Here is a 25,176-nt window from a genome sequence, read left to right as displayed (position 1 = left end):
CCAGAAGGTAATGCTTTCGGCGTTCTATCCTCCTCCACATCTTGGTAATGGAGAGGAGAGGCTCCATAAGTTGGACCGTAGGAGAGCTGTGAGTTTCTATCTCTCACGGATGTCCCAGGTCACAGTGGACGATCAGCTCTTTATTGGTTACGCTGGAAGGAGTTTAGGTCAGGCTGTTTCCAAGCAGACCTTGTCTAGATGGATCATTTTGACGATCTCGGAGTGTTATCGTTTGGCGGGAAAGGACCCTTCAGTAGGCTTATGGGCTCATTCTACTAGGGGTATGGCTGCCTCCACTGCACTACAGAGGGGTGTTCCGATTTGCAATATTTGCGAAGCAGCCACATGGGCCTCTGTCCATACTTTTATGAGACACTATTCCCTGGACTCTGTCCATGGGCAAGATTTGGTCTTTGGTAAGGCAGTCCTATATTCTGCAATTTGATTGGGCATTCTAAAATTCTAAATTCTTTTCCCACCGCCTTACGTTGGTACTGCTTTGGAGTCTGTCAAAGATGTGGAATACGTCGGAAGACACAATCCCCTCGAAGAACTAGTTACTTTCTTACCTGGTAATGTTCTTTCGATCGGATGTTCCTCCGACGTATTCCACGTCGTACCCTCCCTACCTGTCCCTCTACAGAATTTCTTATGCGATTGCAGCTTCCGTTTCCGCAAGGCTTTCTGTAGTAATACTGGCAGGAGTTGGTGCCACACGTTCTGGGGGAAAAAACTACAACTGAGGCTACGGGCGTCGTGCATCCTATATATAACATCCGGTGATGTCGGCTGTCGGAGGAGGTCCTTGAGGCGTATTGACGTCATCGACGCAGGACGCCTTTGACGAAAAAGCTTTCCGAAGCAGCACAGCTGTGGTAATCACTGTCAAAGATGTGGAATACGTCGGAGGAACATCCCATCGAAAGAACGTTACCAGGTAAGAAAGTAACTTGTTCTTCTCTAAGCCATCATGATCCCCACATGAAAGGCCCCCCAAAACAGACACAGAAGTCTGTTCCCAACACTGCGAATAAACAAGACAAACCCTCGGGTACCGCCGAAAACCTCAATCGTCGATGCCCCTACTCACCCTGTTCTAATGGCTAATGAATATCCAGTGACACCCTTTCAGGGGCCATGCAGCATAAACAACCCTGTACATCAGAGTATCTCTACCGCTGTGCCCACATGTTTTCCAAGCTCCACCCAACAGACCCCTGAAAAATTCGACAAAGTAATGCAAAGAATGTCATGCTTTGTTGACTTCTTTGATAGTCAACCTGATCAACTGTCCAACATCTAACCGCCCTCACAAGGGGAGGCAGCTAAAGACCAACATGCTGCCAAAAGACCACGACAAGACCCTGCCCAGCCAAGTACTTCGCAGGATATGTCCCAAGACCTCTAGCTCATTGACACTCCAGGCTCTCAAGATCCTAGTTCAATAGCAGACCAAGGGGTCCTATATGACACAGACCAGTATTATAAGGGCGTCTACATCATACAATCTCTGGACCATCATGACCAACCCATGGATGACTCCCCTGTGGATAATCAGCTGCAGTATGAGCTCCTACTAAAGGCTGCTGAGCATTTCAAGATCGATACCCAAGAAGCACAAGTAGACAAGATTTTGGACAACTTTGGGGATAAGAGGTCTGCAACACTGTTAACCAATCCTGCAGTCCATCCAGAGGCGCATTCAGCCTTCTCTACTTACCCCCAACCTTACGAGGGCAGTTAACCACTGTATTGAAAGGATTTTCAAGCCAGCACCCTCCGCCCCATTACACATCAGGGGTCAATTAAAGCCCGACACTCTCGTATCTACCACAAGAAAGAGAGTGGGCATGCCCTTAGACTCTGCTAAAGCCCCTCCTGACAAGGAGAGCAAAATTATATATACACTGGGCAGGAAAGTAGCTTCCTCGGCTGCATGCCAAGTAAGAATAGCTAATAACACCACAAGTTACAGCTTCCATAAATGGAACGAGATCATTCAACAAATCGACTCCATCCCAGAGCCCCTTAAAACACAGCTATTAAAACGGTGGCTGAGGGTAAGCAGGAGCCCAACTGCACCCTTATAAACAGTTTGAATGTAGCAGATAAAGGAGGCCGTATATCAGCAGAGGGTACTCCTATGAAGCGCCATGCATGGTTGAGACAATCCAGTTTTAAACTGGAAACTCGAGCCACCCTACTTAAAATGCCTATTGAACCAAATGCCTTATTTTGGAAATCGATCGAGGACGCACTGAAAAGTGCTAAAGAAGAGTATGACACCTTTAAGTCCCTGGACAGCTTACTAACAAACCTTTTGTGCAAAGAGGAGTATTTAATACATGCCGTTTTCGAGGACAAAACTCTGAAAAGTCCTCTAGCTACAATCCAAGTGGACAATCTTCATCTTGGGGTTCCTCGAAGGGGCAGTTCTCCCAGCAAAAATTTCAAAGGAGGCATAAAAAGATCAAAGAGTAGAGGCAGAGCCTCCTCAACCAGAGGCTCCACTATGCCCCCCCCACCCCAAGCAATGGGGGGGAGGGCTCCATGTCCACTCTCATGCCTCTCCGGAAGGAGGTTGCATTTGTCAATTTACCCACGCATAGGAGGGGATCATGTCAGACAAGTGGGTACTTTCCATCATGGTGGGAGGCTATTGCATAGAACTCATGCAGAGACCATCCAACCACCTGCCAAGACAGATACAAACAACGCAGGAGGAGCAACGCATTCTGCTAGAAGAAGTCAAAGCACGGCTGCGAAAGGACGCTATAGAGATTGTCCCGGGAAACCAGGTCAACAAGGGTTTTTCTTCAACATACTTCCTTGTGCCAAAGAAAGAACTTACAATGCGCCCTGTCCTAGACCTGCGTCCTGCAAACGCATCTGTCAAGCCATGAAAATTCTGCAGGACAACGCTACAAGAAGTAATCCCACTGCTAAAACAGGGGGGGGGGGCACATGGCAACATTGGATATCAAGACTACCAATTCATAGCCTCACCTCCACGTGTATTCACTGAGGTAGTGGCGGCGCACTTACGCAGAGAATCTATCCCACTGTACCCTTATCTGGACGACTGGCTGATTACAGGGGAATCCCCTCAAATTTCCAAGCAGAATACCCAAACCTCCCTTTCCAATTGTGGTTTTCAATCAACAAGAATAAATCTAGCCTCCGTCCAATCCAATAAAATAGTTCCTAGGAGCTATCATAAAGACAAAAAAGGGGCTAGTCTTCCCCTCAAATGAAAGAGTTCGAAACGTACTGCTGCAAATATCTAATTATTTTGCCGGTTGCCAAATAACTGGACGCAAAGCAATGCGCTTCCTAGGGATGATGGCTTCATGCAATTATCTAGTCCCACACGCACAATTGCGCATGTGCCAAATTCAGGAGTGGTTAGCAAAACAATGGTCTCGGGCAAGCAGTCAGTGGGGCGATCTAGCGGTTGTTTTGCTAACCCTAGTACAAGCACTTTGTTGGCAGTCAAAGGGAAAACCCATTTCACAATCTGCCAATCCAAGCGATACTTACAACAGACGCCTCACTCTCCGGATGGGGAAACTATTATCTTCACCACACAGCGCATGGCCTGTGGGCACAGATCACAGTCAAGAACCACATCAACCTTCTGGAACTAACAGCCCTACAAGCTTTCCAGCTGCATCTAACAGGCCAAACGGTGAAAGTCCTCACAGACCGCACCACTGCCATGTTTTACATAAAGAAACAGGGAGGCACACACTCTCCAAGTCTATCCAGGCTATCCCAAAAGATTTTGAAGTGGGCACTCAACTCTGTGTCTCAACACGTTGCAAGGGAACTCAATGCTCTGGCAGACACTCTAAGCAGAAATCCTCTACCCGATGAACACGGGTGGCAACTCAACAGAGGCATTCTAGACAAAGTCTTCTCCCTCTGGGGTTATCATGCTTTAGACTAACCTAAACGCACGAATTCAAGGTTTCCCCAACCCAGATACAAGGGGGGGGAATGCCCTGTGGATGTGCTGGTCAGGGACATTTTTCTAGGCTATTCCACCAACACCACTCCTGAGCAGGATAGTGCACAAGGTGCACCAAGAACGAGCTACTATTCCTGGATGCTCTTATGTGGGTGAGACAACCTTGGTTTCCACATATGCTCAAACAGGCGATGTGCAAACCAATCAAACTCCCCTGCCCCTACAACATGCTATGCCAGCATGGGAGGGGACAACACTCTGCCCACATCTTCAGTCTATGAACTTGGCAGACTGGCTCCTGAAGTCATAGAGTTTGAACACAAGGTGTATGGATATCCTCAAGCAAAGGCATGCAAACCTAACACCAGGCACTGCAACTTCAACAAATGGAAAAGATTTGTAATATGTTGCTGATCAAAAGAAGTAAACCCTATTGAATGTACCCATCACACTTTCTTCGCTACATGCTCCACTTACTAGACTCTGGCCTAGTATTTAACTCATTAATGTTCACCCAGCGGCTCTGTTCGCATACATCACTACACAAAACAAGGTGTCCTGGTGGAAAGTCCCTGTTAAGGCTTTCATGGAGAGAGTAAAGAGACTTTACCCCCTATTTACAACCCGTCTCCAGGCTGGGAGCTTAATGTTGTACTCTCAGAGCTCATGGGTCCACCCTTCATGCCTATGCACATATCCAGCCTCAAACACCTAACATACATGACAGCTTTCTTAGTAGCCATCACCTCAATAAGACTGGTTAGTGAGCTACAAGCTCTGTCCGTGCGAGACCCAGTCTTTGTTATCCATAAGGGTACTTGGCACACACCCTAGGTTTTCCCCTAAATTCATATCTAGTTCCATGTTAACCAATCCATTGAACTACCCACATTCTTTCAAAATCCATCCAACTCAGCTGAGAAAAACGTATATACACTGGATGTAAGGGGGGCAGTTGTGTACTATATAAACAAGACAGGGTGATCACGTTTCAAAGAACCCATCACCAAATGGGTAGTGAAATGCATACATCTCTGCTATTTCCTATCAAAGAAAATCCCACCTCTCACACCAAGAGCTCACTCTACCAGAGGTATAGGAGCTACTTTGGCATTTTTTGCAAAGGTCCCTCTATACGCCAATTACGAAGCAGCTACATTGGAGTTCCATACATACCTTTACTCTGCATTACTGGATTGACGCACATTCTGAGGCAGATTCACAGGTGGCACAAGTGGTGCTAAGCCATCTTTTTGCTGCCGTACCTTCTCCCAACCCACCTCCTTCTCCAGATACTGCTTGCTAGTCTATGCATAGCATGTAATCTAAGCAGATGCACAAGCCTCAGGAGGGATTACATTGCTCACCGTAACCACATTTCTGATGCTTGTATCTGCTTGGATTCACATGCACCCACCCTTCTTCCCCTAATGGAGTAGAAGGTGCATAGATATTTTTCTGGCTTCATCGCTTCTTATCTGCTTTATTACATCTGTACTCTCGCTACACCTCATGCTACCTCATGTCAGAAACCAAACAATCTGAGGGACCTCGACACGTGAAGAACCATGGGTACATTGACCTCACACAAGGGATAGTATTACTGGCACGCCCTGCCGACGTCCCTTTTTGAGTTTCAAAAACAAATATTGTACTCCAACTACCACTAGATGTCGGCCTATGAATAGCATATGACTCTAAGCAGATGCAAGCATCAGAAATACGATTACGTTGAGTAATGTATCCCTTATACATTTTCCCAAATGCACAGTTACATTCACATAGTTTTCTTTGGCATCAGTTGGCCTGGTGAACCAAATGTAGCTCCTGGTAGATGTTTGTGTCAAGTTATCCAGGCTCTTCTATGCTACAAGCAGGAGCGAACTAGCTCCCAGCTCCCCTCAATTTCGAACCCTGTTACTACTGATGTATTGTGAGGAACTTGAACAGGGCAATTCAGACTTCTTTACCATTAAATGTTTGTCCACACAATCATCTATATATGGAAACCATTTTTGGAATTTGTGTACATGTTTAGAAACCTTTCAAAGCCAGACAGCCATCTAGATCCAAGGGTGTTTCCAGTACTAAGCGGATTCAGCCAACAGCTCCCAATTTCTGGGGTATCTTCATAGGTTACTTGGTAAACAGGTTGTTTTCTGTGGTTTCAAAATCTAGTCCTCGCCAGTAGGACAATCAATGTAGAGCGATCACAAAAGACGGTTTGTTATTGATTATAGTTGGGCTCCCTTTGATTCCTGTTTTACCACCCATATGCCATTGAAAGGTTGCCCACACAGTCTAGCCCACATTGTGTAAGCCCTTTCTATGTTTCGGTGAAGTAAACTCGGTTGAACAACACTTTCATTTGTATGCTTGTGTTAGTTGCATCAAAACTCAATATTTCTGTTTCTATATGTTCACGTATCACTGTAGCATGTGTTCTGCATGATTTTGAAGAGTTCTCTGATAAGTATAAAATCTTTTTCTAAAAGGTTGACACTAGTGTCCAGATATACAGAATAACATTTCTTTATGATAAAGTATGCATTTACTTTTCTTTGTAATGCGGATTCCACAGCGAGGGTAACACAGTATCTCTTGGAATAAAAAGTATGTCCACACAGAGGTAGATGATAATCTTTCAGAAGACCTCCTTAAAGAAAGATATATATATTTTTCTGATGCTTGTGCATATAGTGCGACATCTAGTGGAAGTCGCAGAGTATTGGATCTTTCTTTCGAAGATCGAAGGAGGACGTCGACATGGGCGTGACTGTAACACTATCCATAACTTGACTTGTAGTGTACCCAAAATCCCTAATGCGTCGAGGTCCTTCAGATAGTTCTTTTCCACCAACCTAGTTGGTCGCCTATGCAGAGCTCGCAAAAGAGTTTTAAATTGCTCTGTCCCCACAACCTATGGTCGTCTAGTCTCCCGAATAATCTCGATGACTGCCTTGTGAGTTTCCTGCCACCAACGACATCTACAACGGCTCGGTGACTGTCGACTGCGTGGCCTCGGCCTTCCGGCCAGGCCCTTAGAGTAGGAAGAGTGGGCTCTGGGTTTATTCATCTCTAAGAGTGTATTTCCTTTATGTATCTCTCTGCTTGGTCTGGCTGCTGTTACCCTCTGCTATGGAGAGGACGCCCTTTACATTTTGCCCGTCGTGTAACAGCAAGTTTCCTTGGAAGGCCACTCATCACTGTTGCAATCAGTGTCTTTCTCGTGATCATGACGAGCGCTCATGCAAGGTCTGTAAGCTCTTTCGACCGAAAATGTTGAAAGACAGGCGGACTAAATGGTGGGCGCCTACGCTATACAGGCCGAAAGCCTTTCCTCCGTTGGCGCTGACACATCGGACGACGAGGAATCTGTCAGCAGCCATGGCTCCGAATTGGAAGCCATCGACCTCTCAGCGAAGTGTGCAGGCTCCCAAATGACTGTCCCAGGTCATGACAGTCCACCGGATCTGTTATGTGGAGATCACACCCCGGCGACTAGGCACCCATGCATCACCGGTACAAAAGTACACAACCCCTAAGGCCTCCTTGATGGAATCGTCAATGAAGCGCACAACGCCAACAGAGCCGCCGAATATTTTAACTGCATCTAACGATACTCGTGGTTCGGCACTCACCACGCAACCACTTACGTGGCATCGACTGGGCATCCCTCTGGAACAGGTGTTCACCCTAAAAAACATAACGTCGACACACCGTCCAAGGGCGCACAAGCACCTAAGGCCTTCAGGCACGTCAAAATCTTCGATACAACCACCAAAACTTTGCAAAAGCCTTGCGGCTATTATTTCAGGGTCCACAGAGCACAAGGGCATCCCCTCTCGTTGAGAGGTGCATTCTGAAGCCCCCATCCCCTCTAAGGCCTTATTGGGGACATCTCCCCCTCCTGAGCAACCTTTTCCACCTCCAGAACCTTCTGCCTCTTCCCTATGGGCTAGGGAGAGGCTTGAGCAATACATGGACCAAATAGCCCAGTTTATTGACTTTTCGGACAGGTACATTACACCAAAAAGACCCAGGGAAGAGGAATCCTGCCCCATTCCTTACAAACTGCAGAAATAACCCATCTCTGCACAGGGACACAGGAAGATATCCTGGATCTCCCCAAGGCCCCAACACAGGAGGATACTTATGAGGACCTTAATGCTTTTGCACAAGACACGGCTGATCAATACCCAGACTGGGATCAGGATCAGGTGGAGGATCAGGGCCCAGGGTTCCATTGTCTTCATCAGAAGCCCCTTCGGACACAGACTGTAAAAAGCTTTATGCCCTGGGTAAACTGGTCACAGCCTCTGCAGCCTACTCCACAAGGATCGCAAATAATATCTCCTGGCAAGTTGCAGTGATATCCAATGGGGCCTAGTTCGGGGTGGTCTTGAAGATGTTCCAGAGCCCACCCCATCACGCCTGCTGGCCGTCATGGCTGAAGGCAGACAAGTCCCCCATAACGTATTGAAGAACACTCTGGACTCTGCTGAGACCGCTGGACGCTCCCTAGCCCAGGGGACCTTACTTAAAAGACACACCTAGTTAAAGAAATCCGGCTTTAAACTTGAAATTCAGGCCTCTTTGATCAACAAACCAGTGGAGGACTCCAACCTTTTTGGGAAGGCTGTTAATGACGCCTTGGAGATGGCAAAGAAAGAACACGAAACGCTGAACATGCTTAGCCAGGTTATGGCTAAACCCTTCCACCAGCATAGAGGCTCTAACTCACACCGGTCCTTTCGTGGCCAATCTTTGTCCTGCTCTCCCCAAGGACAATACGGCTCAGGGAATACCCCCTGGTTCTCCGACCAAGGCTCATCTGGTAGCCACCAATACCAACAAGCAGGCCCTCGTAGGGGCAAGGGTAGAGGCAGGAATGCTACTCCTAGAGCCTCCACCTCAAAGTGCCTCACCGGTTTGGGACCCCTCCCGCGCTCCCCAGGCCGGACGGGGGGGGGTCACTTGTCATTCATCCATGCCTGGAAGGGGATCACATCATCCCAGTGGGTACTAAAGACTGTTGCCCACGGCTACTGTAATGAGTTTCTCCGGCCGGCCACCTCAATACCACCCACCGAGAAGCAGACGCCTGTCGCCAGAAAACCTGTGCATCCTGCTGGAAGAAGTTCAGATCCTGCTGGAAAAGGGTGCCATAGAAGTCGTCCCCATTCTCCAGGTAAACAAGGGTATTTATTCAGTGTACTTCCTTGTACCCAAAGAGGATCTCACCATGCGCCCCGTTTTAGACCTGTGCCCTGTCGAACATGTATGTCAAACCTCAAAAATTCAGAATGACAAAACTGCAGGAAGTAATCCCACTTCTGCTACAGGGGGATTACATGGCCACATTGGATATGAAAGATGCATACTTTCATATTTCAATGTTGCCAGCGCACAGAAAGTACCTCGGGTTCATGATGGGGGACACCCACTATCATTTCAAGGTCCACCCCTTCGGCATTGCCTCAGCGCCACGGGTAGTCACAAAAGTGCTGGTGGTAGTAGCTGCTCACCTGCGTAGCAAGCCCATCCCAGTCTATCCTTAACTCGACGACTGGCTCATACCAGGGGCTTCGTATGGAATATGCCAAACAAATACCGAAAAAAGACGGTAGATCCCCTCTTCAACCTAGGTTTCTCGATCATCGAGAAAGTCCAGTCTAAACCCCAGCCAAGTCCAACAGTTTCTGGGAGCTCTAATTCAGACCAAAGACGGCCTCTTCTTTCCCTCCGAGAGGGTTCAAAACCTGCTTCTCCAGATCCCTCACTATGTAGCCAGTCACTAGGTGGCCTCCTGCATCTGCCTAGTTCCACACGCTCGCCTGCGCATGCAGCCATGCAAGAGTGGCTCACGAGCCTATGATGTCAGGCCGGTGGGACGATCTAGTGTTTGTCTCGGTAGCCCCTGTTCAGTCTCTGCTGTGGTGGTCAAGGGAGAACCTTCTGCAGGGGAAAACCTTCACCCTTGCATTAGAAGCCACTCTCTCCAAAGACTCATCTCGGGTGGGGGAGGGGCTCACCTCCTTCATCAGAGGGCACACAGCGTGTGGTCCCCAGCAGTAGCATCAAATCACATAAACCTGTTGGAAATGCTAGCAGGCATTCCAAACACACCTCCAGGGGGAAGACAGTTCTAGTCCTCACGGACAGTACTACGGCCATGTATTACCTAAACAAACAAGGAGGCACTCTCTAGAGCTGTCCAAACACCCTTAACATGTGGAAGTGGGCTCTCAAACACAAGATGTTACTTCTTTCACAACATGTTCCAGGGAATCTCTATCTTCTGGCGGACGTACTCAGCCGAGATTTCCCTCTACCCGTAGAGCATGAGTGGCGACTACAGGAGAACATTGTACTCCACGTCTTTGCAGACTCTTCCCAGAGGTCGACTTGTTTGCCACTCTGGAGAACGCCCAATGCCATAAAATATGCTGTCTCAAGACTAGGGGGAAACCCTACATCCATGCCCTCAAACACTCAATTTGGCTCCTGAGGTCATAGAGTTTGGGCACCTCCAACGCCCTCCAAGATGTATGGACATACTCAGAGAAGCACGGAAACCTAACACAAGGCATTGCTACTACCAAAAAATGGAAGTGCTTGGTCATTTGGTGTAATGGCATCAATCCTATTGAATGCACACCTAAAGATATTGTCCTTTACCTAACCCACCTGCTAAATTCAGGTCTGATTTTCAATTCTCTAAAGGTTGACTTAGCTGCGTTTTCGGCATACAACACGTCCCAAAGCAAGGTTTCGTAGTCGCAAATTCTGGTAATTAAAGCATGTATGCGAGGGATAAAGAGGCTTCATCCCCCCTATTTCCAACCCAGTTCCCGGGTGGGACTTGAATGTTGTTCTTACCAGACTAATGGGGCCTGCCTTTGAACCAATGCACAAGGCTAGCCTTAAAGCACTTGCCTGCAAGACCACCTTCCTGGTGGCAATCACCTCTATAAGGAAAGTTGGTGAACTACATGCCCTTTCAGTTCAGGACCCATTCATCACGATCCACAAAGATAATGTGCTTTTGCACACATAGCCACGCTTTGCGCCTACATTTATCTCATAGTTCCATGTAAACCAATTCATAGAACTACCCATCTTTTTCCAAAACCTCACTAGCGTGGCGGAAGGAAGCCTCCACTGTCATGATCTCTGCTTCCAAAAGGTCAGGGTTTTCCCAACTCCCTTGGAAGCAGATCCATAACCCAGGTTCCGAGTGCCAACCAGTCCCAATTGGGACCTTTTGGACCCAGTCCTGGCGCCAGTGGCACCAGGCTCATAAATATGCCCAGTCCCAGCGCTGGAAGCGCCGGGCTCATAATGCTTGGGTGGACTTACCTGCAGCAGACCATGCTGCTTACTTGCCTGCCAGTTGAGCCTCTGATCCTCTTCTGTTTGGAACTACTTTTCCTGTTGGGTGGGGCAGGAGCCACTCCTTAGATTCAGAACACTGGAACTCTTCTGGAAAGCAGGAACTCTTTTCTTACCTAGGAGTGGCTGTGGAAGGAGACACCTAAGCACTACAGGAGGCTATTTAAACCACACCCGATGGATGAATCTTGCTTTGCGTTATTCTGCATCCTCTGCAGCAGAACGCTCATCGTGTCTTCTGCATCTGATCCTGGGCCTAAGGAAAAAGGCTTACCATCCTGAATCCAGTCTTCAGCAACACCTATAAAGACAAGAAAGAACAGGTTAGCATTACGGTCTTCAGTGACAGCTCTTCACTTACCTGGTCCATCGGCTGTCACCAACGCCTCGCGCTGCATTCCGGCATCTGAAAGACAAAAGCTTACCAACTCTTCGCACGCCTTCGGCGCTGCATCCCGCATCTGAAAGACAAAACGAGGTGCGTTAAAAGACATTGGGGAACTTTAATACTCACGTGCCATTACTCCTTTCCACATCTAACCCAGTGGGTATTCCGGCACCCTGCAGCCGCTCCGAACTTGTACCTGCAAAATAAAAAGACAGTTAGAGCGCATCGTGAAGCAGGCAACAAGCGCTTACTTACATGCTTCCAGGCGCTTCTATTCATCACACGGGCTCCATCTTCAACTCACAGCCCGTCATCCGCCATCGCCGGAACCCTGTAAAACAAGAAATATCATTACTAAAGACTTTAAAGACATTAGAATTACTCGAAACTTACCGTTCGTGCAGTTAACGACGGACAGCAGTCCTCTGAAGTCAAGAGGCCTGCTCCCCTTATCCAGTGAAGAAACTGGTTACAGCACCCTGCCCCGAGGCAGATGGAGAGCACGGCGTTCACTTACCTAAGGTGAGAGCGTTAACCTTTGGGGTTCTACAGGAGAAGAGAAAGGGAAGAAGAGAGAGACATTCAATAACCCAGTTCCTTAATCCCATATTTTCTATCTGCAGACATCTTACCCTTCGAGTCAGACATACAGTGCACAGAGGTCCAGCCCAAAGAGCCAGCCGTGTGTTACACATCACCTTTGAAGATAAGGTATACGCCCAGTCAAGACCGGCGCCTCTACGGGAATCAGGTGAGCGTTACATCCACACACTGGATGTGAGCAGAGCGGTTATCCATTATCTGGAAAAAAACAAAGCCGATAAGGCAAACAAACCAGTTCTTCTTTTCAGTGGCATCTGGGCTATCTCAAAGTGGATCATAAACTGCATCACACTGTTACACTCTTGCCAAGAGATATCTTCCCTTCATGCCTAGAGCACACTACTCGGGGCACAGGGGCTACCATAGCGTTAATTTCAAATGTTCCTCTGGAGTCCATTTGCAAAGCAGCAATCTGGAGTTCTGTACACACCTTTACACAACACTACTGCCTAGATACGCACTCTAGGTCTGCTTCTCAAGTGGGACTAGCAGTGCTAAGACTTCTCTTTACTACTGTTCCTTCACACATCCCATCAGCATCTCTGGGCAATGCTCACTAGACTATGCACAGCAGATTCACAAGCATCAGAAGACATGCATTACTCACTGTAATAGCATTTCTGATGATTGTATCATGCACCCACTCGTCCTCCACGCGTGGAGTAGAAGGAACATGGACATCATACACCTTCTCTTCTGTTCTCGTTCACGCTGGCTATAAGGCCCCCTCACAGCAGAAAAAGACACAACCAGAGGGACCTTGACGCATGATGGATTTTGAGTACACTGCACGTCACGTTAGGGATAGTGTTAGTCATGCCCATGTCGATGTCCCCTTTCGATCTTTGAAAGAAAGATGCAATACTCTGCGATTACCACTAGATGTCGGACTATATGCACAGCATGTGAATCTAAGCAGATGCAATAATCAGAAATGCTATTACGGTGAGTAATGCATGTCATATTGATTTAAAGGGATATGTTCTCTTCCTATGTAATGATGTTGATCAAGTGTTTCTTCGTCCTTATGTTGGTGTTTAATAGTCTTTGGTATTATGGAGCATCTCATGTCGGCCATGATGTGCACAGCTTTAGGGAGTTCCTCTCACGAACGGGAGTCCTTGTCCCCTAAGAGGCAGTCTTCCCCCGGTGAGGTCCCACTTGCCTTGCCCCGGCCGCCAGGGGCGGTGTAGCGGGGCGGGCTCACCTCTCTAGTCTCACAGCAGTGGGCTGTATGGGGGGGGGGGCTTCGACTTTGGGGAGAAGGGATGAATTACCTTGATTTGTTACAACTGTTACACTTTGCTATTGGGGCTGCTACTGAGCCACATTAACCCACCTCAAGAGTATAGCCTTCCTCGGCCCACTTTTCACATAAGGCGAAGGAGGGTATATCTCTTAACTGTGCCTGCTTCACCCTCATGATTCGGAACATTCTTGCGAAGGAGGGTATATCTCTTAACTGTGCCTGCTTCACCCTCATGATTCGGAATATTCTTGCTGTGTTTAATTATGATTATAGCTCAAAGAGCTTTAACATTAGACATTTATAATCAAATTTGTAAAACGGATATTATTCATATAGTATAAAATGTTGCTACATTACTACATGATAGAATTCTGACTTTAAAACAATTGCTCAGATTTACTTACTCAGAATTTTAAGATTTAGCTGTGTTTGATTTCATGAATTCATTTCACAAAATGACATTTATAAAACGGCGTTCATAAAATTCATAAAATACTTTCATAATAGTTCCATAAAATTAATGAGGTTAATACTAACTTTCAAGTCTCGTAATAGACAGAAATATCATGAAGCTGTATCTGAATGAATGATGAGGATACAATATCTCACTCAGCGTACTTTTAGCACACTGCATTAAAGTGCACATTGCATGAATCCAATCTCATAAGTAGTCAGTGCATCAAGATAATTTAGATTCATTAATCGTTTAATATCACTTTATTTTTGTTTTGGTATGGGTCCCTACCTTACCTTGTTTTAAGAGTTCCTTCCAGATGCTAAAAAGTGCAACGTGCATTGATTTGTAGCCTGAGTTCAAGCAGTAGCATCAAAAAGGCTGATTTAATACTGTTGGGATCGGAGATGAAAGTCCCCAACCTACTTACATATAGTGTGCCATGTTCACTGCACTTTGTTAAGACATGTTGAGCAGTCTCAATGGTTCTTGAGCCCACAAGAGCGACAGAGCCTCGCCTCCTTTTGAAATATCCTGCTTCGGACCAGGACCAACAATACCAGCAACTTGCCAATACTCACAAGGAGCAAAAACCTACGTAATTCAGGGGAAGGGCACAGCAACAGGTATCCCTGGGGAGCTTTATAGCTATGTACCAGTTGTTCCATTAGGCTAGGATAGCTAGTTGGAGTGGCCAAATGCACATAGTTTTTACACCAATCGCATTGCTCAATTTTACAGACTGTGTTCCTGGTCAAAACATGCAAACTTGCCTCCATCACAGGCTTCCAGCCCATATTAGTAAGATCACCAAGTGCCAAGGACGCTAGTGTTACAGATTTAATCTAAGGTGGTAGCTTACCCAATCAATTCAACAATGGGCAGATTGGGAGTTTACAGGACTTTAGATATAATAGAAAGCGATTTTCGATTACCTTAGGAGTGTGAGGTAAGACCCAGCTCAAGGCATAAGATTTCTATGGGACACTGGGTCCCAGCCCCAACTATTTTCGCCAAAATCTTCCCTCCAAAGATTTCAGCCATGTTGGGTCCTTCATGCTAACTGCCTCCAGGCCATAAAGCAGTGAGGTACAAAAGGATTTTTTTGTAGAGCGTCAAGATGCCTTTAAGGCAAAACCAGATGCAGATTGTACACACAGGGATATTGTATTTCATTTGGAAATATCCTTGCGCTTTCTTCCGTCCCTCAACTCTACGTAATCAGTCTTCGTGGTGAATTCCGCTCCCAAGTACTTGTAGCAATGCCCTTGCTCAATGACTTTTCCGCCAATTACCAAAGTGGGAATAGTCACAGGTTTATGTGAGCAGTGCATTAGCTTGATCTTATCGAAGTTCAAGCGGAGGTCATGCTCTAGGGCATATTTTAGCAGTACACCCATAGCTCTTTATAGCCCTAAAGTGGTATGGTAAAAGATGAGGTACAGCATATGATCAGCAGCAGAGGCTGACCCCCATGATCTTTGGCAGGCAGGTGTATACAGCGTGTAATGCCCTGGGAAGCTCTGAAAGGTATATATTGAAAAGGACCGGGGAAAAAGAGCAGCCCTGTTTTATTGGGACGAAATTAGGCCCTTATTATCTAATCTGATTTGGACGGAAGTGTTCTTGTGAAGGCCCATAATGGCCAAAAGGAGGTCTTTTGAGCAGCCCAATACGCTTCATATTTGCCCAAATGTTGCCCCTACTGACTGTATCAAAAGCGGCCTTGAAGTCCTCCCTCACCACATATAGCCCAGGTTGGTCTTTAGATTTAGGCGCCATGATCAGGGAGTCATGCAGCCATGGACATTGCCCGTCCCGAGCCAGAGCGAAAGCCCATTTGGAAATTGAAAAAAAAAATTAGATTCCACCCAGGTTGCAAGTCTTTCCAGCAATAAAGACGCACAACTATTCCCAGTTGCGTCTAACATTGCTAGTAGCCTGACATTCTCGGGGTATGTTCTGGGTCCTTTCTTGTGGATTGGGATCAAGATCGACCTACGCCAGGATGTGGGAATCTGGCCTTCGTGGCGCACTTTATTAAATAGGTGGTACAATATTGCCCACCAAAAAGTTGCGTTCTTCTTAAGAGGACATTAGGAAGTCCATTAGGACTGGGTGCTCTAGAGTCTTTCAGGGAAGAACTGTTCCGCCCGATTTCCTTGCGGGAAGCATCGCACTTGGGACTGCGGGAATCATAGAAATGTTTTCTTATATAATTTGGCCATTAATTTTCCCCAATTACAATAATCTCCTGGGGGGGGGGGGGGTGTCTGAGTTAAACTCTCTAGGCAGTTTCCAGAATTTACGAGAGTCCCCATTATTGGCAAATTGCAACCAAGTATTGCCACTCTGCAGTTCCAGCTGAGACTAACCAATCCTTCACCCATCTTCGATTTCTTTTTTTGGCCTTCTTTAATGCCACCAGTGATACAGCAGGGGCACAATGCTGCTTCCTAATCTTAATTCGCGTCTCAGATTTTTTGGATTCCTTTATCGTCTTAACAAAGCAATATTTCTTGTTATTGCAAATCGATAGATTACTTTTATATACCGCTAAAGAAAGGGTAGAGTCTTTAATCTTTGCTTCAACTCCATCAGCCATTAAGTCAGCCATAGTGAAGAGCCAGTCTCCGCTCTGGGAAGAAATATCTTCCCGCACTCTGTGCTACTGTCTGTCAAGCGGATTCTACAGCCTTCATGATTTCTTTCCAATTCCCCAAGTGGCCCCTGAAGTGAGCGGGAGTTGATCCTCGCTATATGTAGGGAGAGCATGGTGTTGTCACTGTAGCTCGTGTGAGTAATTCCCAGCTTTCTGATAAAGGGGAATCACCGGTTGATTACAAAACATATAGTCCACAGTAGATGAATTCATCCCAACCCTCCAAGTACTATTTCCCAGGATATCGCCCTTAACTCTTCCATTCAGAAGGAAACAATTCCAGTCATGCATTGAGTCAACCCAGGAATGACCTTTTGCGGTATCTTTAACAGCCAAGTTAATAACCAACTTACTTGTAACAGTATCGGTTTCATTGATTGCATGGAGGCAATTACATCGTGCATTCAAGTCACCTCCTACATGAATTTGTGCAGATTCATCCAGGTTTTGGATGCCGCCGATGATATCAAGAACCATTTCGAATGGATTGTGTCCTTCCACGTATTCCTCATCTTGTGATAATTCGTTTTGCCAGCTTTGCTGCATCAGAAAAACATTTTCGGCTGAGGGCGCTGTGTCGGGGTTGTGGCGTTGAATGTCCCTCGACGGGCTCCGTACTGTGTCGACATCACTGATGGTATAAGTAGCTCGAGCCGCGCCCATTGGCTTCAGTTCCGTTTTTCCGATTGCTTCGCTCTTGTGAACGGCGCGCTTCGAGATTTTCTGTCAAGAAAATGTCTTCATCGACCACTTCGACTCCCAAAACTGGGTTTAAGAAGTGTAATGACTGTGGATCGAAGATGTCCATCACCGATCCTCACCGTATATGTGTGTGGTGTCTGGGCTCAGACCATCGAACCGGCGACTGTGGCTCTGTCAGTCTATGATGGAGAAGGCCCTCCGTGAGAGGAAAAGTAAGTTAGCGGTGGGGCGGGAGGTGTCGAAGGGCTCTTCGAAAGCCTTATCTAAAAAACATAAAAAATCATCCGACTCGAAGGAATCGGAACGCCATAAAAAGCACTTGAAGAGATCCCAATCTCGTAGCAGGTCGAGACGATCTTCTTCGTCTTCCTCCAAAAAGCTCAAAAGGAGACATAGATCTCCGTCGTCATCGTCCTATTCGTTGACAGAATTGGTTCGATGTCTGACTAGATCGGTTTCCCCTTCAAAGTGGGAGAGCTTTAGAAAAAGAATGTTGCAGGTCTTTGAGAATGTGGCCTTGACCCCCTCGAACAAACCTCAGAAAAGCCAGACCCTGGTTGCTCCTTTGGAAGACGCAGGGAAGTTGGGAACTACAACGGTTAAGCCTAGTAGTACCCATAGATCTCGAGTCGACAAGTGGTCGAGAGATCCTCGAGGATCGAGTGCCTCTCCGATCCCTCATAAGAAACAAATTGTCGAAGTCAGGTGCAACTTCATCAACGCCATCAGCACCGACTGCTCCGTTAATGAAGCCTAATTTATCCTCGACGCCTTTGTCGAAGGCTTCGTCGAGTGTGTCGAAGGTTCCGAAGACTCCCTCGAACACTCCCTCGAAGAAAACACTGATTCCTTCGACAAATTATGAGGAAGAAGAGAGAAGGATTACACCTTTACCAAGATCGGACTTCTTTAGGTACATGTCTTCCATTTTTGAGGAATCTGGTTCAGATGATGAGGTCACTCTTCTTGGAGTAAAATATGGGACTAGAAAAGTTCCAGAGGAACTGATAAATCCTGAGACAAAAATGAGAGATCTATCTCAAACTCTGCATTCTGCTAGTGGTGTGGACACATCACCCGAATTGGAGTTTGCTGCACCTGATCCTGCAGAACATGCAGACTCAGGGTATAGGAATTTGATGAGTAGGGTGATTGAATATATGGGTTGGGGAAGAGCCTCCCCTACGTTTTAACAAGATGATATGACGGATATTATAGTCCGAGGACCCCGGAAAGATCCAGTTCTCTGAGCTGTGTCCATAGGGCATTGCAAAGAACAGTTTAGAAAAAATGGGAAAAAAACTGATAGCATTGCTGCAGTAGACCGCAATCTCCCAAAAAAGTACAGAACTTCCACTTCTGACCCTGAATACCTGAGTAGACACCCTACTCCAGAAACCTTGGTTATTCAGACAGCTACTACATCCTGGCAGGCAGCATACCCAACCATACCTCTGGACAGGGAGGATAAAAAGGTTGATGCCTGGGCTCGTAAAGTTTTGTCTGGTAGCATGGCCTTGAAATCTACCAATGTCACCTGTACCCTGGCCAGGTTCACACATACCCTGTGGGAATGCATTTCGGCGGTGGCTGAGCATATTCCGGAAGGCGAGGAAAGGGAAGGCTTCCTGAATATAGTCAATGACTGTAAAGGGGCAATGGGGGAATGCCTCCAGTCTGGACTGGATACTGCTGATAGTATTAGCAGGTCCATGGCATCAAGCACAGTGCTTCGCAGATTTGCGTGGTTGAGAAAGTCGGGGTTTGCACCAGATGCACAGACCAGGCTTCTCAACATGCCCTTTGAGGGCTCTAGGCTGTTTGGTAGTAAGGCTGATGAGAGCCTGGAAAAACTACAGACCACGAAAGCGGCAGAAAAGTCCCTTCGTGCCTCCATGCGACAGCCTCAGAAACCCTATTTGGGCTCATCTTCCTGGAGGGGTCGTCCTTTTCAATACTACTCCTCTGTTGGTAGAGGAAGAGGAAAGGCTTTTCAAAGGGGCAGAAGAAATGTCACTCGTGGTGGACGAGCAAAGACTACAAAGCCATCTTCAGCAACGGCATCTATGCCCTCAGCCGCTCCTGCAGCCGCCTCCAAATCTCTCTGAGGTCTTATCATACAAAACACCTGTGGGAGGCAGAATCTCTCAGCATCTGGAAGAATGGCGAGGCATTAATTCAGATGCATGATTGATGGTGACTCTGTGCACTATATGTGTTAGATATGCTGTATTTGCTGAATGTCTGCCACAATTATGTTTAACAATCACTCTTTCTTATTTAATACATTTCCAAAACAAAATGAATGTATTTTGATCTAAAATGTATATTATGAAATAGCAGTATTTCTTGAAAAATTCTAAATGTGTAAAATATGTTTGTGCACCTATTAGCATTAGCAAAATAATAAAAGCATGCTATGATGCACTCTTGAAGGGCTTTTCTTGCTTGTCTTTTTAGAATACCTATGACAGTCAGCCAAATAAAGCCACTGCCATACTTAACATGTGAAAGAATTTAGCCTTTACCAAAACACGTAGGTACACGGCTCCAAAGGAAGTGGCAGGATGCCTTCCCACTTGTTTCATGCATGGGCACTGGAGACAACAGTAGCTCAAGGTTACTGCCTACCCCTCATAAAAAGACCTCAAGATCATCCACCAGGAGCCCGCTCTACCAAAATTCCAGATCCGCTCCTTTGGCAGGAGATTATAACCCTGCTAGAGAAAGGTGCAATAGAACATGTACCTGTAGCGGAGAGGAACAAAGGCTGGTACTCCCCCTATTTTCTCATCCCCAAAAAGGACGGAGGATTGAGATCCATCTTGGACTTGAGAAAATTAAACAATTTCCTCCGGAAGGACAGGTTCAAGATGGTAACCCTTTCTCAGATCCTTCAGGCTCTCCCAACGCCAAGACTGGTTGGTATCATTGGACCTTCAGGATGCTTATTTTCATGTGCCAATCCATCCCAAGCACAGAAAATACCGGAGGTTTGCAGTTGGCAGGTTCTCACTATAAGTTTCGAGTTCTGCCATTCGGGCTGACCTCCGCCCGAGGGTTTTCACCAAACTGATGGCGGTAGTGGCAGCGAGTCTCAGGATAGGGGGGATTCACGTATACCCCTACCTGGACGACTGGCTAATCAGAGCACGTTCTCCAGAACAAGCTCAGGAACACCTGTCGATCACCTGCCACTTCCTCCACAACCTGGGCTTCTGCCTCAATTTCAAGAAGTCCCACATGGTACCATCCCAACAACTCCAATTTATCGGAGCAGTCTTGGACACTTCCTCTGGGAAAGCCTCGCCACCCGAGGTGAGAGCTCTCTACATCCAGCAGATGGTAACAAAATTCCAAAAAGCCCAGCATCTACCGGCCTTCGATTTCCTGAGATTGCTCAGTCTCATGGCATCCTGCATTTTTCTGGTGCCAGAGGCCAGATTGAGAATGAGATCCCTTCAATGGGCCCTCAGAACTCAGTGGTCCCAATTCTCGGGGAATATGTCAGATCTCCTGCAAGTCCCTAGCGCTGTTGCTCAGGATCTATCATGGTGGGCTTGCAATGACAACATCCTCAAGCGAGAATCTTTTTGGCAACCATGGCCGGAGATAACAGTAGTGACGGACGCCTCACTCACGGGGTGGGGAGCACACACCAACGATCTGACAATCAGCGGACGTTGGTCTCCATCAGAGTCCAGACTACACATCAACCTTTTGGAGCTGAGGGCTAGCTCTGAAGGCCTTCCTGCCCCTCCGTACAGAGAAAGAATGTCCTGATAATGACGGACAACACAGTGGCCATGTACTACCTCAACAAAAGGGGAGGCGTAGGATCACTATCTCTGTGCAGAGAGGCGATGCAGCTCTGGTTCTGGGCGATACAGGAGGGTTCTCTCTCTATCGGCAGTTCACCTAGCCAGAGATCAGAACACGGCGGCAGACGCTCTGAGCAGGCAGAGCACAGTCTCCCACGAGTGGGAGCTAGCTCAGTAAGTCCATCTGGAGATCTTCGCCCTTTGGGGAACCCCTCAAGAGGATCTGTTCGCAACCTCGCTAAACCGAAAGTGCGATCAGTATTGCTCAAGGGAATTTCCTCTGAGAGGAGCTCTAGGAGACACGTTCGTAGTGGATTGGGATTTTCCCCTGCTGTACGCGTTTCCTCAAGTCCCCGTGATTCCTCAAGTAATCAGGAGGTTGAGAAAGTTCAGGAAAACCATGATCCTAATTGCCCCGGATTGGGCCAATGGGACATGGTACCCAGACCTTCTGGACATGTCCATCTGCCCTCCAATACGTCTTCCACAAAGAGAGGATCTTCTCTCGCAAGAGGAAGGTCGGGTTCTCCATCCAGAGGTCAACACGCTCAACCTTCATGCATGGTTTCTGAGAGGTTGAGATACAAGGATTGGGACCTTCCGGAATACCTAATGGAGATTTTGCTTTCGGCCAGGAGGCCAGCAACAAACTCTTTGTACCAATGTCGTGAATTCAGTAACTGGTGCACGGATAGAGATGTGGACCCTTTTCAATGTGGCACACCAATGGTGCTTTCTTTCCTGTTACATCTAGCCAATCTGGGGCTCCAGATCGGAACAATCAAAGGATACCTTGCTGCGCTGCCCATTTTTAAGCGCTCCTCGGAAGAGGTTTCTTACTTTAAAATACCATTAATAATACAGTTCTTAAAAGGACTTACAAATGTATATCCACCAATACCTTTTCATGTTCCAACTTGGGATTTAAATTTAGTTCTTAAATTCCTAGCATGTATACCATTTGAGCCTCTGAATTCCTGTCCATTGAGGCCTTTAACACTAAAGACTGTTCTTCTTGTGGCATTAACATCAGCCCGCAGGGTTAGTGAACTACAGGCTCTCTCATATAAACCTCCATACACCAGATTTTACAAAGACAAAGTAGTTCTGAAAGTTAAACCATCTTTCTTACCGAAAGTAGTTTCTGACTTTCATTTGTCGCAGAAAATTGTTTTACCAACATTCTATCCTCCTCATTTGGGCAAAGAAGAGGCGAGATTACATAGGCTGGACCCCAAGAGGGCCCTCAGCTTTTACTTTGCAAGAATGACAAAATGACGTCAAGACGACCAACTCTTTGTGGGCTACACAGGTCGTAAATTGGGTTTTCGGTGACAAAACAAACCATATCCCACTGGATTATTCTAGCTGTACTGGAGTGTTACAGATTAGCAGGAAAAGACCCACCGGCTACGTGCTCACTCCACAAGGGGAATGGCTACTTCTGCGGCTTTGAAGAGGGGAGTGCCTGCAAAAGATATTTGCTCGGCTGCAACATGGGCATCAATGCATACCTTCATCAAGCATTACTGCTTAGATGCCTCATCCTCAAATGAGGAGTTATTTGCCAGAGCGGTACTTCACTCTGTACATGCAAACAAGAACTAGCACTCCCACCTCCAAATTGGTCACTGCTATGGGAGTCTATCACAAGATGAGGAATATGTGGGAGGACACAATCCATTCGAAGAACAAGTTACTTACCAACTGTAACGTTCTTTCGACTGGATGTTCCTCCCACGTATTCCTGGACCCTCCCATCCTACCCCGCAGTACAGCTTGTTCTCTTACAATTTCCTCTCACGATGGGCCTATCAGTCACAGCATACGCCTGGATGTTCCACGAGTATTTCCTCAAAAAAACAGAACTGAAGCCAATGGGCTCAGCTCGAGCTACTTATACCATCAGTGACGTCGACACGGTACGGAGCCCGTCGAGGGACATTTGACGCCACAACCTCAACACAGCGCCCTCTGCCAAAAAAAAATTCCAATGCAGCGGAGCTGGCCATACTAATTATCACAAGATGAGGAATACGTGGGAGGAACATCCAGTCGAAAGAACGTTACAGTTGGTAAGTAACTTGTTTATCTATGTTAAATTTATCTGCAACTGCCAGCCCAGAGGGATTGTAGACATTTATAACCTTAATATCCCCCACCTCGCTATTGCCTCTCACACGTGCTGCCAAAATATATGGGCTGTCAGATTAGGCTGTATGTCTTTTTGTGGCTATCAAGTGATTTCGTACTCCCACAAGAGGCCTCCATAAGGGTAGCCCTAAGGGCCCTTTTTGCCAGAACTTGGAAGATCTGAAAACCATTGATTAAGGCCAGACAGTAACCATATGTCTTTGGGAAGAAAAATGTCTTTCGAGGGGATTGGGGTCCCTCTGACGTATTCCATATCTATGACAGTAATTACCACAGCTGTGCTGCGGTGATTACTGTCCTAGATATGGAATACGTCGTCGGACCATCCCATTGAAAGAACGTTACCAGGTAAGAGAGTAGCTTGTTCTTCTTTAGCAGAAGGTCTATGGGAACCCCCTCCGCCCCCCCTCAAATCCCCGGCGCGATGAGATGGGGATAAACCTCGAGCGTTCAAAGTGCAAATGGCCATATCTCAATTTCCAGCCAGAGGGCCATTTCTGCTATTTGAGACCAGCCAATTCAGAATTCCCAAAATATTAGCTTGCAGTGTGCAGCTGTTATTAGGCATATTTCCAGAGTTGTTTATAGTGGTAATTGTCTTTGAAGCTCCTAATTTCTGACTGCTGAATCGGTTTGATGAGTCACATCCAACTCGTAGCCTAACTCTGCATAGCGGGCACTGTATGCTCTAATCTGTTGGGCAGTTTCGTCAGTACCACAGAATATTTTGCTGAATTGGAACGAATGATCCTTAATTGGCTCAACACAATCGAAATCCTTGGCGCCCAGGATCCTAGGCGGACGTATTTTGCCAGTTGTGGGGAAATCTGCTCTATTGATGTGAGGATGTAGTTTAGATTTGCCTGGGGCTTTATTCCTGATAGTAATGGTACGAGGCAAATTATTTACTGCTAACTCCAGGGTATTATCAGAGATCATATATTCATCGTTCCCGGGGTCAATTGCTTGTGGCAGTATGTTGGTGCCAAATCTAAGGGTTTGAGGATGCATTACATTATTCAGTGGGGCCGGAGATGTACTTGATGGGCCCGCCACATTCCCAATTTGATTAGCGCCATCTTTCTTAAGACTTTGATTATCATTCAGCACCCAGCTCATGAGCGTGCCGATAAATCTGGTGGCTTTCTTTTTTTTACTGGTGCTCTTTTTGTTCTTTTGGTATTGTATTCTTTATTTATAAAGCGCTTCTACAGAAAAACGAATGCTTCAAAGCACTCCAAGACGGGAGGGGAACATGGGATACAATCATTCATATATTCATATATATATAATAAGTATACTAGGCCTGAAGACATTTCTGCTGATTCAAGTGCATTACCAGGTAGTTTGGGGGACGATGCGGGCGGGGGCGGGAGGGGGGTACAATCACAACATGTGACAGTGCAAGTGCGAGAACAGCAGTTAGGAAAGGAGGGGATACGAGCAGGTTATTGTGCCATCGCTTCCTTTGCTGTTTACGGATTACATAAATGGTGGGTGGTTCACTGGGGAGTTCGGCCGTCTCCTCCCCATCAATCATGATGGAATCAGCATTGGCTGCTATGCTCATTTCCCTCATGGCGGCATTAGGATGAGCCTGATTTGCAGAAGTGTAGGGTGTTGCTGCAGCAATCAATTCATCTAAGGCTCTGTCATCCTCATAATCTGGAGTACTTCGGCTGCTCACAAGCCTAACCTCCCCCAAGATCTCTTCATGTCATACTGCAGTACCGATATTGGAGAATGGCCCGTGCAGTGGTTGTCAAGGTTGCCACTGG

The 25,176-nt window shown here is 46.8% G+C and overlaps 1 protein-coding gene across 3 annotated transcripts in view; it reads left to right on the top strand.

Annotated features, from left to right (window-relative positions):
• The window catches only part of DNM2 (dynamin 2), a 1,516,513-nt gene that overhangs the window by 1,062,778 nt on the left and 428,559 nt on the right, over positions 1 to 25,176 (top strand). The window lies entirely within an intron of this gene.

This window comes from Ambystoma mexicanum, chromosome 3q (genome assembly GCF_040938575.1).
Source record: "Ambystoma mexicanum isolate Mex_15411 chromosome 3q, UKY_AmexF1_1, whole genome shotgun sequence".
Classification (NCBI taxonomy): Eukaryota; Metazoa; Chordata; class Amphibia; order Caudata; family Ambystomatidae; genus Ambystoma; species Ambystoma mexicanum.
The sequence above is the reverse complement of the archived record's forward strand: the minus strand, read 5'-3'. Positions and strand labels throughout refer to the sequence as shown.